Source organism: Budorcas taxicolor, chromosome 17 (genome assembly GCF_023091745.1).
Source record: "Budorcas taxicolor isolate Tak-1 chromosome 17, Takin1.1, whole genome shotgun sequence".
Classification (NCBI taxonomy): Eukaryota; Metazoa; Chordata; class Mammalia; order Artiodactyla; family Bovidae; genus Budorcas; species Budorcas taxicolor.
The window spans coordinates 15,590,463-15,603,244 of NC_068926.1; the positions used below are offsets into that span (position 1 = coordinate 15,590,463).

Genomic DNA, 12,782 nt, shown 5'->3' on the forward strand with positions numbered 1-12,782 from the left:
TAGCCCTTTTAGCACAGGGAACGCTACTCAATACGCTGTAATGGCATAGATGGGAGAAGAAGCCAAGAAAGAGTGGATATATGTATATGTGTAACTTACTCACTTTGCTGTCCATCTGAAACTAACACAAGATTGTACCTCAACTCTACTCCCATACAAATTATAATTTTATGTATTTATTTTTGGCTGTGCCTGGTCTTAATTCCTGCGTGGGCTTTTCTCGAGTTGTGGCAAGCAGGTGCTACCCTCTAGTTGGGGTCTGGGGCTCCTCATTGCTGTGGCTTCTCTGTTTGCAGAGCAGAGGCTCTAGGGCCTGGGGCCTTCGGAAGTTGCAGCTCCCAGGCTCTAGAACATAGGCTCAATCATTGTGGCACACGGGGGTAGCTGCTCTGCAGAATGGGCGTCTCCCCAGACCAGGGATTGAATCCATGTCTTCTGTATTGCTGGCAGCCAGATTCCTTACCACTGAGTCACCAGGGAAGCCCTACTCCCTTAAAAATTAAATGAAAAAAGAAAAGATTTAAAAAAAAATTAAGTTTAAGTCACCTTTCCATATGTACCTGGGTATTCTGATTTCTAAAGTGAGATTATGTTTGGTGAATCAATGTAATTTTTTTTAAGTTTCAAGTAATCAGGGTATGGATGAAGGCCTAAGTCTTACTGGCTCAAAAGATGTTGCATTCATTTCCTGGGGCTGCTGTGACAAACACCCACAATCTGGGTGGCTTGGGGCAGGAAACATTAATTCTCTCACAGTTCTGGGAGGCTAGAAGTCCAAAGTCAATAGGACTTAGTCAGTAGGGCAATGTTGTATCCAAAATCGCCAGAGGGTCACTTGTTCCACGACTTTCTCGGCTTCCGTTGTTGCCGACGATCCTTGCACTCCTTGGCTTGTAGGCACATCTGTGCCTTCCTAGTTACATGGCCATCTCTCTATGTCCCCGTCTTCATGTGGTAGTCTCCTGTCTGTGTGTATGTCTTTGTATCTCATCTTATAAGGACACCAGTCATGTTAGATTGGTGTCTACTCTGTATAATGTCATCTAAACTTACATCTGTACTTAATCTACCTGCCAGATTCAGTCTTTCCAAGTCCTTCTGTCTTGTAAAAATTTTGTGGACCAAACAGGACTGACGGTCAGTCAGTGCACATCAGTTCAGTTATTCTGACTGATTTTTTAAAGATTATTTATTATTTTTCTCAACTTTTTATTTTATATTGGAATTTACTTGGTTTACAATGTTGTGTTAGTTTTCAGTATACAGCAAAGTGATTTAGTTATGAAAATACATATGTCTATTCTTTTTTAGATTCCTTTCCCATATAGGTTATTACAGAATATTGCATAGAGTTCTCTGTGCTATACAGTAAGTCCTTGTTTATCTATTTTATATATAGCAGTATATATATGTTAATCTCAAACTCCTAATTTATCCCCTCTATACTTTCCCCTTTGATAACCATAAATTTGTTTCCTGTCAATCTGTTTCTGTTTTGTAAATAAGTCCATTTGCATCATTTGTTTTTAGATTTCACATATAAGTGATATCATATGATTTTATGATTGTTTTTTAAAAGACCCTTTCCTGGCTGCATTACATCCTTTCAATTCTTTCTGTTGCTTCAGCACATTTTATATTGTTTAATGATGGTATTTTCATGAATTGCTTGAAATAATTGTCTACAAATGTTTACTTCACTTGACAGTGTTTTTCTTGAGTCCTTTTTGCTTATAATGGTTTCCCTAAAATCTGTTGACTGCAGTAGGGCCTCACAAGGTGTTTTTTTGAATTGAATTGCGTATTCACAAGAGTAGACAAGGGTCAGCTGCTTTAAGTGGATCTTAAAGTATCCCAATTTCTTGGAGGACATCTTTAAATTAAAATCCTCAGCAAAGTCAAGGGAAGCCGCTGCAGGGGAGTGACAGCTTACTCATCCTCCTGAAATGCAATTTAATCTTTTTCCCTTATCTGCCCATAGTCCTAAAACAACTCTTTATTTCCTTTGCCCTCATTGACTGACTAATAAATCAACAAATGAAGAACTATCCAGTATGGTATGATTTTAATCATTCCACCATGTGGCTCACTAGGGCAATGATTTTCAAAAGGGTTGCAAGATTTTTTAGAAGGAGAACAATGATAATAATAGTAATAATGATGTTCATAATTATATTGACTAACATTATTATGTCTGCATCTTTTCTATGTATTTGACTTGTTTATTTATCTTATCAATTCTACGAAGTAGGAAGAATTACCATTCTGATATTACAGATGAGAAAAGTAGGTTTATAGGGTTTCATTCCCTTCCCTAAGTTCACACACCTAGTAAGATGTTGTGGTGATTGGAATTATATGATTGTTCTTCTAATGACTGTTACAGTCAATTAATCAACATTGCTTTTAACTGCTAATATTTCTTCAAGTAACTTTCTTAAGAGGAGATTTTAAAATTCTTACCTATCTATGTGACAGTTCTTTTTGGAGAACTATTGCTCAGACTTGAATTTCTTATCCTGCAATCTGAACATTCAGATAATGATGCAATAAAATCTTTTATGGGACACTCCTCATGATGGTTATATGCTAAGGGAGGGAATAAGATATATTTTCATAACTTTTGACTCCTATCAAGTACTTTCCTTCTTGGAGCAGCATAGAAAAACCCTGAAATTGCGGCTCATAAGGAGGGCAATCTGCAATTATTTACTGAGTCATCCCAACAATATCTCATTTTATCATTTTTGTGGAAAGGCATAATAGGAAAATACCCAAACTTGTGTGAACATTTTAAAAGCCCTCCTCACTACGGAAGGGAGGAAACTAAGTTTAGATAATTGCAAATTCCATTTCAGTGTGTTACATTCCAAGTAAATGTTCTGTCTCAACATGGATTGCATCTTATCTTTTGAAATGATTGAAGCTATTGCTTTTCCTTGCTGGAGTGCTGGTCTTGTTCCCATGTGAGAAAAGAGAGAGAGGCAAAGAAAACGGGGCTGAGGATCTGCAGCAGTCACCCATGCTCTCAGCTGCAGGGGAGAGGGTACCTTTGGGGAAATTATTTGGCATTTAAAGCAAGTGGTTCCCAAGGCAGCTGCTGAATGGAGCTGAATGTTTTGTTAAATGATTTTCTTCTCTGACCTTTATTACTAATAAATCTTCTTTAAGCATTTATAGAGTGAAAAGAAAGGTTGTTTTTATTAATCTCTTTTCTTTTTGCCCACAGAACCCAAAGAAATGGTGTTGCCTGGCAAGAGATTTGCTATACTTCATGAAAAATCAGACCAAGGTAATGCTTTTTTAAACTGTTATATATTTTTTCAGTCTGTTTGACTCCGATGCATTCAACTAGTTGGTTTTTTCTTGATTCCTAGTTTTAGCTATCGCATAAGCAATCAGAAGAGTAAATCATTATCTGAAAAGTAGAAGGAATGATTTTTGATGATCATCATATTGAAGTAGACGGTAAATTTTAAAATATATATTAGCTTAAAGCATTGTGGATAATGATTAATTTTCTGACACTACACTTGCATTTGTTTAAATGGGTGAATAGGATCTTGACTAGAAGATTGTATTCCAGGGGTTCCCAAACCCTGGGCCATGGACAGATACTGGTCTATGGCCTTTTCAGGCTGCGCAGCAGGAGGTAAGTGGTGGGCTAATTAGCAAAGTTGCTCCCCATCACTCACATTACTTCCTGAGCTCTACTTCCTGTCAGATGAGTGGCAGCATTAGATTCTCATAGGAGCGCAATAAATACAATGCACTCGAATCATCCCAAAACCACTCCCCCCATCCATGGGAAAAATTGTCTTCCACAAAATCTTTGGTCCCTGGTGCCAAAGAGGTTGGGGACTGCTGTTGTACTCTGGAAATAACTCCAATTAGTGTGTCATATTTACAAATAATAGACAATGAGAGAATTGGTAAATTTTTATAAGATTTCTTTTTATTTAGGCATTAGTCAGATGGTTTTATATATTGTTTCTTGAATAGGCAAAAAGATTTTGTACAAATTCCTGGAAAAACTTCATCGAGTTTGATGAGACACTCTTACTCAAAGCATATATTTTCTTTGGAAAGACTGAATTATAGCATACAGTTGTTGAATAGCATGCCTGATTATACTCAACAGATTGCATGTTTAGTTGCTAAATTTTCCAACTGAGTGTGATTTATTTACATACGTGGGCCCTAGAATGTGAACGCTCATGCAAATATTCTAATGACATATATGCGTAAACAAAGCTGAGCACAGATGCAGATAATAAAATGTATGTTTCATGAATAAAGCTGCTGTCTCAAAAGAGTTTTTACTATAAAGTTTCTAGAAGGTTAGACTTATGATGGGAACTAAAGCCATCTATCAATATTATCTACTTATATGACTGAAGCTATGATGTCACTTTACATATATGAACACATATACTGGATTTGTTGAAATGTATAATAGGCTGCATAATAATTGGAGCCAATTGGGTTCTGTTTTTGAGAAATTGATGAATTCCTAAAAAAAGAAAATGAGTGCTGAAACAAAGAAAGCCTTTGAATTAAATGGACATCAGCAGAAAACTAGGCTCTGAACTTTAATTTGCAGTGGAGCAAAAATAAATTGCTAGTTTGAATTACAAACTGGGGTGTTTCTATTTATTTCTGGCTTTAGTTAATGCTTCAAGGGAGCCATAAACTCTTTAAGGAAGTAACTTCTCTCCTCTAATGGGGATTTGCGATTGTAGGCACTCTATACTAAAATGTTAAATCAAACTGTAAGGAATTTTTTAATGGCTAATGAAATCAGTTGAAGGTTTGCTTTATCAAAAATATTAACTATGACTCCTCAAGAAGAGCATTATAATAAAAACCGATACCTAGACAGTATATAGAAGTGGTTGAAGCTGAGCACTGTGATATAAGCATAGGGATATGGATGGTAGAAAACTGCTGATTGAGAGGGCATTGATGGAAGATGATCCAGTAAAGTCAGAGAAGCAAACACACTGAGTTGGAGATAATGAAGAGGGTCAAGGGTCAAGGGTCCATGCCCTTTAAAATGAAATAAGGGTGAAGAGAGGATGTGCTGACTACCCAGGATGCGTTCATGTGAAATGTTTCTTTTTTCCAGAGGTATGTATATACTAATACATTCCATCTTATTAGACTTTTATTTCATTTATTTAAGATAGGGATAAACTTACTTCAAACTGAATGTACTAAAGAAAGAGGTGAGGCAAAGGAGGGAAATTCCCGTTAATGTGACAGAATGTCCAGCATTGGGTATCTGGGGTAACAAAATTTGCTTCTTCCCAACATGCAAATAAAACTGGACCTGTTCTGTATGTTGGCCATCCAAGTGCTTTGCTCTGATAATGCTCCCAAAGAGATGATGCTATAGAATACTGGTGTTTGTGTGGAGGTTGGGAGTGGGGTGTGAAGGAGAAACTGGGGTGGGAGAAATGGTGTTCAGGTCATTGCCTCACTAGGTTGGTCCCTTGGGCCCATTGAAATAGGGGTGTTTGCAACTTTATAAAAAAAAATTCCTGTTAATAAGGCAAAGAGTGGTGATATTGTGATGCTCTGTCTTTATTATCTTAAATGGGATATATGCATCTCAATTTCAATCTTTAAATAGTAGAAGTTCAAGGCATATTAGTAAAGCTGTTATTTTTGGACAAATGGGACCATTCAGCTTTTCTCAGTTGTGCGTGATGACTAACACACTCATTTTGAGTACCATTAACTCTGGCAATGGGGCTTGGAGAGCAATCTATTGTGCTAGCAGGCACTTTTGTGTGTGCAGATACCTGAAAGTTCTACATTTGACTTTTTAAAAAAGGGTTTAAAAATAACTTTTCATGTAGTGTTTTATTATGTAAAGTCTCCGATGTCTGTTGATTACAATGTTCTTAATTCCCAAATAGAGGCAACTTTGCCTAGTCAGATTAAAATATCCTCCTCTGTACCTAGTAAGATGATGCACAAAAATAAAGCCTGTTATTCTGTTCTATTTTAAACAGGTCCTCGAAATAGATTGAGTTTCAGTTAGGAAAATTTGATGCTTATAATTTATTTATATTATGTAGGAATATTAAATGTTAGTCTCATATGCATTTAACTTCCCTATGGGAAAGTGAAATGGGATATTAAGGACTCAGCAATTTTTTGATGTACTCTATTGTCTATAAGTAGGTTGAAATCTTGGCTTAATATAAATGCATTTTTTGAAAATCAAAAATAAACTATCAGAAGGCTAGTGTACAGCATTATTTATGCTCTAGGGCACTAAGAGATAAGTGATAAATATATTGCTTTGAGATTGGTTTCATTGTGGTCGATTATTATTGGCTCTAGAATAGAACATTCTGTAGATATATATTGACATTTTTTAAAGGATAGAATTCTTTTGATATTTTAAGAGCTGACTACAATTATATTTTATATTATTTATTGCAAACTACTGTTAAGTAACAATGGCAAGTAAAGCATCAGATGTGCAGGTTGATCAATCACTTAAAGGCCATGAATCACAATGAGAGTTCGAAATACTCTACATGTGTGATGAAAGTGGTGATGTAATTGTCATGTTGCTTCGACTAATGGATGGACAGTAGACACAGTGCTTTACAGAAATAGAACTATAACATCAGACAGTCATCTCCCAAAGATAATTTAAACTGAAAGTCAAAGAATAAATCATTGAACACCTTCATGGAGAAGTGATTAAAACGTAATTCTGAAAGGTGAATTTACATAAGGAAGAGATGATAATTTCTATGAATTTGCTTTTTCTTAAAAATGAGCTTTGTTATTTGCTGAAGTTCTTGGTACTCTTTACTCTTCTGAGAATTAGATTCAGTAGATACTCTATCTTTTTTAAACGAAAGAAAACTCCCATGTATAGTGTTAATGGAATAGTCATATAGAAGCCTTTAGTTGTTACTGTTTAGTTGCTGAGTCATGTCCGACTCTTTGCGACCCCATGGACTGAAGCCCACCAGGCTCCTCTGTCCATGGGATTTTCCAGGCAAGAATACTGGAGTGGGTTGCCATTTCCTTCTCTGAGGGATCTTCCCAACTCAGTGATCAAACCCATGTCTCCTGCACTGGCAGGTGGATACTTTACTGCCTAGACACCACGGAAGCCCTATAGAAGCCACAGAATTGTCTTCTACTAATGTTCACATTCTTGCATTTTTCCCCACCTGCGTTTCTTACCGTGATTGTTTCTCTCTCTTCCTCCACTATATACCCTAAACATTTCTTGTCTTTGCTGGAAACTCCATTTGAAATGTCCAGTTTCTTTCTTCCTTATTCCAAAGCCTGCGTAATCTTAACACTGCTCTTTATGGAGCCTGCTGAATTCCTCATCATGCTACAACTATTTCTCTTCCTTAACCCATATTTACTCTGTCAGGTAACCTAGATACACTATCTGTCACACTGTCACTGATTTATGAATATTGCTATATAATAGCTCCCTTGTGTGCCTGTATTTATGCATGTATGTATATGTACATTATACAACTTTTTTATTCTGTGTAAAGGTACACGCTGACATGGGACTTTCTTTTCCTTTGGTGTGATTGTGAAAGAAGGTTCTTATGTTACTCACTTTTACTCCCACTTGTGAGTGAAGCAGACAGGCTTTGAATGAGTGAAGTCCTCGCATCTCTAAGATACCCACTGAAGGAATATTTAAAAAGGAGGTTCAAGAGGTAGGGGTATATGCATAGCTGATTCATGTTATTGTACAGCAGAAACTAACATAACATTGTAAAGCAATTATCCTCCAATTTAAAAAAAGCTAAAAGATTCCTTTGTACTATGAGGATTATAATTTAGCAATGTTTTATATCAATTAGGACTAATTTAAGAACTTTCTCTTCCTTTATGGTATCTTTTCAATGTGAATAAAATATAAAATCAAATATTCTAATTTATAAAGCAAATAATTTTCAACTATCAAAATACATTTCCTTCATCAAAGGGAGGTTGCCTAATTCAAAGGTTGTCCAATTCAATTAGCTATTAGCTCTGTGCCACTTTGCACATGCCGTTGGAGAAAACTCGAACCCAAGCTACTCAATGAAGGTAGTTTTGCCTAAGGGCAAAACACTGATTATAAGGACACTGCCTATTGCATATCTTACGTCAAAATCAATTGGGAAAAAAAGTTATAATTTGCCACCTCAGTCAACTTAATATTTATCTACTGTGTTCACTGAATTGATGACTGGATTGGAAATCCACTCCAGTATTCTTGCCTGGAGAATTCCATGGGCAGAGGAGTCTGGTGGGCTGCAGTCCATGGTGTTGCAGATTCGAACACGACTGAGCAACCAACATTTTCTCTTTTTTGTTTTTTCTTTTTCATATATGAGTATGTTTGTCCCTTTCTTTCTCCGGATGTATGTTTTTAAAGCATTTAAAAATTATGCCACTAGATGTCAGCAGCAACCTCCTAGGGTTCCTGCGGCCTTAAATTATAACAAAATTGGTACCTGATTAGAACATCTTATCTGAGAATAGTAAATATTCATTTTGCAAGTTTAAAAAATATTTTGAGATATGAGGAAGATCAAATATTATATAATATTTAGACATTATTTTTCAACTGGTTTTTGTTCACATGTGACAGGTTACTTTTTTTAATGTATTTTTAATTGGAAGATAATTGCTTTACAATGTTGTATTGGTTTCTGCTGTACAACAACATGAAGCAGATACACACACACCCCCTCCCTTTGAGCCCCCCTCTCCCCCTGATCCCAGCCCTCTAGGTCATCAGAAAGCACCAGGCTGAGTTCCCTGTGCTATACAGCAGCTTCCCACTAGTTATCTGTTTTACACATGATATATGTCAGCTATTCTCGCAGTTCACCCCACCCTTTCCTTTACCCCCTCTGTCTGTGAGTTCAGTCTCTGCATCTACGTCTCTATTCCTGCCCTGCAAATAGGTTCACCGGTACCATTTTTCTAGATTGCATCTATATGCATCAACATATGATACTTGGACGGCTTACTTTTGCTTCCAGTATTCTCTCAACCAACAAGATGGCGTGAAGAAACATGTGCGAGGCCGAGGAATTTGTCAGAAATTGGACCTGATGCCGGAGCTGGAAATTTCTGTTTTAATGCCTTATGACTCATTTATGCTGTGATGGCATGGGTATTTGTGCTCTGGCATGTTGCATTCTGTTTTTGTAGAAGCATTTTTGGAGCTACAACCTGTCAGAAGATGGTGTGGTATTAATTTTTCAGCATCCACATCTGTGCACTGTTTCCTTGGTAATGTCTAAACTTTCCTGGATCTGTGCTCTTTTATTGCTAGATACTTAGAACATTTTGATAAATGCCAAACACCCATAATACTCTTTCAGTTCAGTTCAGTTCAGTCGGAAAGAGTTGGACACGACTGAGCGACTGAACTGAACTGAAAGAATATTATGGGTGTTTGCTCACCAGTTGACAAAGAAGACAGTCTAGAAATATGAAAAGAATGCTACATGCTATTTTTCATGAATTATAATACATGTGATTGTTGAATCCTTAAGATAGCAGTTTACAGTATCAAAAATATTCTTTTTTCCAGCCATTAATTATAAATTATAGTATGGGCCAGTGTTCAATAGATACTATTACATATTCATTATTTTAAATAATGCAGCTATTATTTGGTGAAATCAGATTCACATTACCAGGAAGATTCAGACTAATCTATTGAATTTTAGTTATCAGTTGAAATTCAGTCTTAGGTGATTGGCTATGAGTTGACCAAGCATGAAGCAGATTTTTAAATGATTAATGAAAAAGGTAGAGTTGTTCCCATTTGGAACAACTGTTTTGGAAAAATCCTGCTTTCAGAACATTTTAAAAAACCCCTTAGCAAAAGTTGGAAAAGAGAACTGTGAAACGTTTCCTTTCCTGAAGCCAGTTTGACCAAAGAAAATACTAATGTAAATGGTATACCCTTATCACTTCTCAGATTTAAAAAATTGCTTTAGTTGGTTCAATGAGGGGGATAACTCAGCTAGTCCATAGGCTACGGAAGTAATTCCTATCATATTGAAGTTGTTATATTTGAGAGTTATTGGTTTAAGAGATTATCAGCAAGTTTCTTGTTTTTTGCATTCCTGTTTTAGAACTACCCGTGAAAAAGACTTAACCAAGATTTCCCCCAAGCGTGTGGTTGTTACTCTTTAGTTATGCTTGTAGGCGAAAGCACAACATATGATCTCATGCTGCTGTTGCTTGACCCATGTAGTTTCTTCACATGGAGTAGGTGCAGTGAGTAAGTACTGGTGATACCTGGCAGGTATGTCATTAGCCAGACGTTCAGTTAAAGCACTCTCAGCATTGAACTGGTGCGGAAGCACACCATTATGGTACCTTCTGCACTTGCAGTACCTACCCCTCCATCAGGGAGCCAGGTCTGGCGTGAGACTGGGGCGTCTGTCTGCAGTATGTCCCTTTCTTCACCTTTGGGAATCGTTCAGTGACTCAGATGTAGTCTTTTGAGGTAGAGACGCTGACAGTTTCACGCAGACTGTTACAGCTCCAGATTAAGAAACTAACCCCTCCTCTTCCAGCGCCGCTGGTGCGTTTCACCATAGCGTGTTCATTTGCCTGCGCATTGTCACAGATCAAGTTAAAGCAGACAGAAGATCAGGTTCCCTTGGGGCGGTTCCAGAAACCCAGACAGCTCAGCCTGACATTCAAAGACCACTTGAGGACTTCCCTGGAGTCCAGTGGTTAAGACTCCGTGCTCCGAGTGCCAGGAGTATGGGCTCAATCCTTGGGTGAGGAACTGAGGTCTTGCACGCCACCACTCTGTGAAGCCAAGAAATAAATGCATAGAGTAAAGCTGTTTAAAAACAAAAGAAGGACCACTTCGTGGCTGGTGCATCCCAGATCCTTCCAACCTCCTTTCCATCCGATTCCTCTTCCAGGTGTGGTCTCCTAGCCCATGCAACCTGCTTGAACCCAGGCCTGTGTATGATTGACTTATTTCTACCTGGATGACTTTGCATTTGCTCTTACATTTTTCTCCTCTCCCAACTTCTTATTAATTTCAGAGAGAAGAATGTAGTAGGGACACTTCTCAGGAGCTAGTTGGTCTGGTTTGCATTCAAATCCCAGATAGGTGATTTATTAGCTTGTTGCTGCCTGACCTAATGCAGGCTGTTTAACCCATGGGAGATCTCATATTGGTTTCTTCTACAAAACTATGAAAGAATACTTAAATGATTGAGTTAATGTTAATATTAACTTAGCATATTAATATTAACTTATAATAACAACTGACACATAGTAAGTGCTAATATATATTAGCTACTATATATCAACTCTATCCAGTCAGTCTCAAAATTTGCTTCTATAAAACTTAGTCTGAGCACTTATCATTCTTCATGCAGTGATTATTAATCTCATTGGCATATATTTGCAGTTTTACCTGCCCACCTGTCAGTATTTTTATATTTGATGATCTGTACAACTTGGTATATTATTCTCCTCATCAAAAAGTAAGATAATAATACTTGCCATAGCCAGACCAAGGGTTATTATGAAGACAAAATTGGAAGGACTTCCCTGGCAATCCAGTGGTTAGGACTCTGCACTTCTGATGCAGGGGTATGAGTTTGAACCCTGGTCAGGGAACTAGGATCCCATATGCCATGCAGCATGGCCCCCCCCAGCGCCCCCCCCCCCCCCCCAAAAAAAAAACAAAATGGAGAACAAGAATGATAACAAGGTTATCTTTCATTCCTGCTTTTGCTATGTACAAAGAACTGAATTAGGAGATTTACTTACCTTGAGTGATCACATAATACCATACACACGTTTGATGCGTGATGTCCAGGGAGGCGATGAATCCACATTTAATTGAAAACAAGGAGACAGCAGAACATCCAAGTGCAAAAATCAATTAGAAACGGAAATGTGTTGAGGTCAGAAGAGAAGTTACAACCTGAGATGGAGTTTTGCTGGAAGCTGTCTAAATGAATGAATGACTTACCATGGTAGACAAAGAGTAGCCATGAAAGAGCTCCCGCCACCGCCCACCCACACGCCATCCATACACACACACCAGTCAGAGGGGCGAACCTCACAGTCATGTGTTTCTCCAGCTTTTGTAAAAAAAAAAGTGTATAATAATGTTTTCTTGGAGCGAATGCATTTATTCTTTTAAAACCCACAGTTGAAAGTAGCATCAGACCTAGAAGTATTATGTCCGAAAATACTCGGACAGACAACATTTCTCATCCTACCTTTTGACCTGATGTAAATGTCATAACATCAACAATTAGTCATGCAACAGAATTATTACTGTCCATTTTTCATGGGAGAAGTTTGATGTTTGATCTGATTGGTGATATGCTAGCTGGGCATACGTCAGATATATCAGTACAGGATGTGTGAAGGGCTTTAGGAGATCATGGATTATCCTTTTACTGTGATGGAAATAAATAACTTTCCATTACTATAATATACTTAACTTTTGATAATTTTCTTTCTAATTTATTAAAATGGCTAAAAATGTGATAGATCAGCGTTCTCTGCAGCTCTCACGAAACTTATGGTAGACATCACATTTTCTTCTGGCATCTGGGAAACCCATTCTGGGCATGCCGGCAAATTATGGATAATAGTAACAACAAATATTTATCGACTGCTTATTTGACGTCAGGCACTATTCTAAACACAATATGAAGCATTAGGATATACTGTTATCTCTGTGTGAGTTTTGTCATTATTACTGTGGAACAAACACTTAATGA

At 37.4% G+C, this 12,782-nt stretch overlaps 1 protein-coding gene across 1 annotated transcript in view; it reads left to right on the top strand.

Moving 5' to 3' along the window:
• Positions 1-3,250: 3,250 nt before the first annotated feature.
• The window catches only part of INPP4B (inositol polyphosphate-4-phosphatase type II B), a 723,258-nt gene continuing 713,726 nt past the window's right edge, over positions 3,251-12,782 (top strand). The window contains exon 1 of the mRNA XM_052654320.1: positions 3,251-3,292. The gene's annotated coding sequence lies outside the window, so the exon portion shown is untranslated. The remainder of the gene's footprint in view (positions 3,293-12,782) is intronic.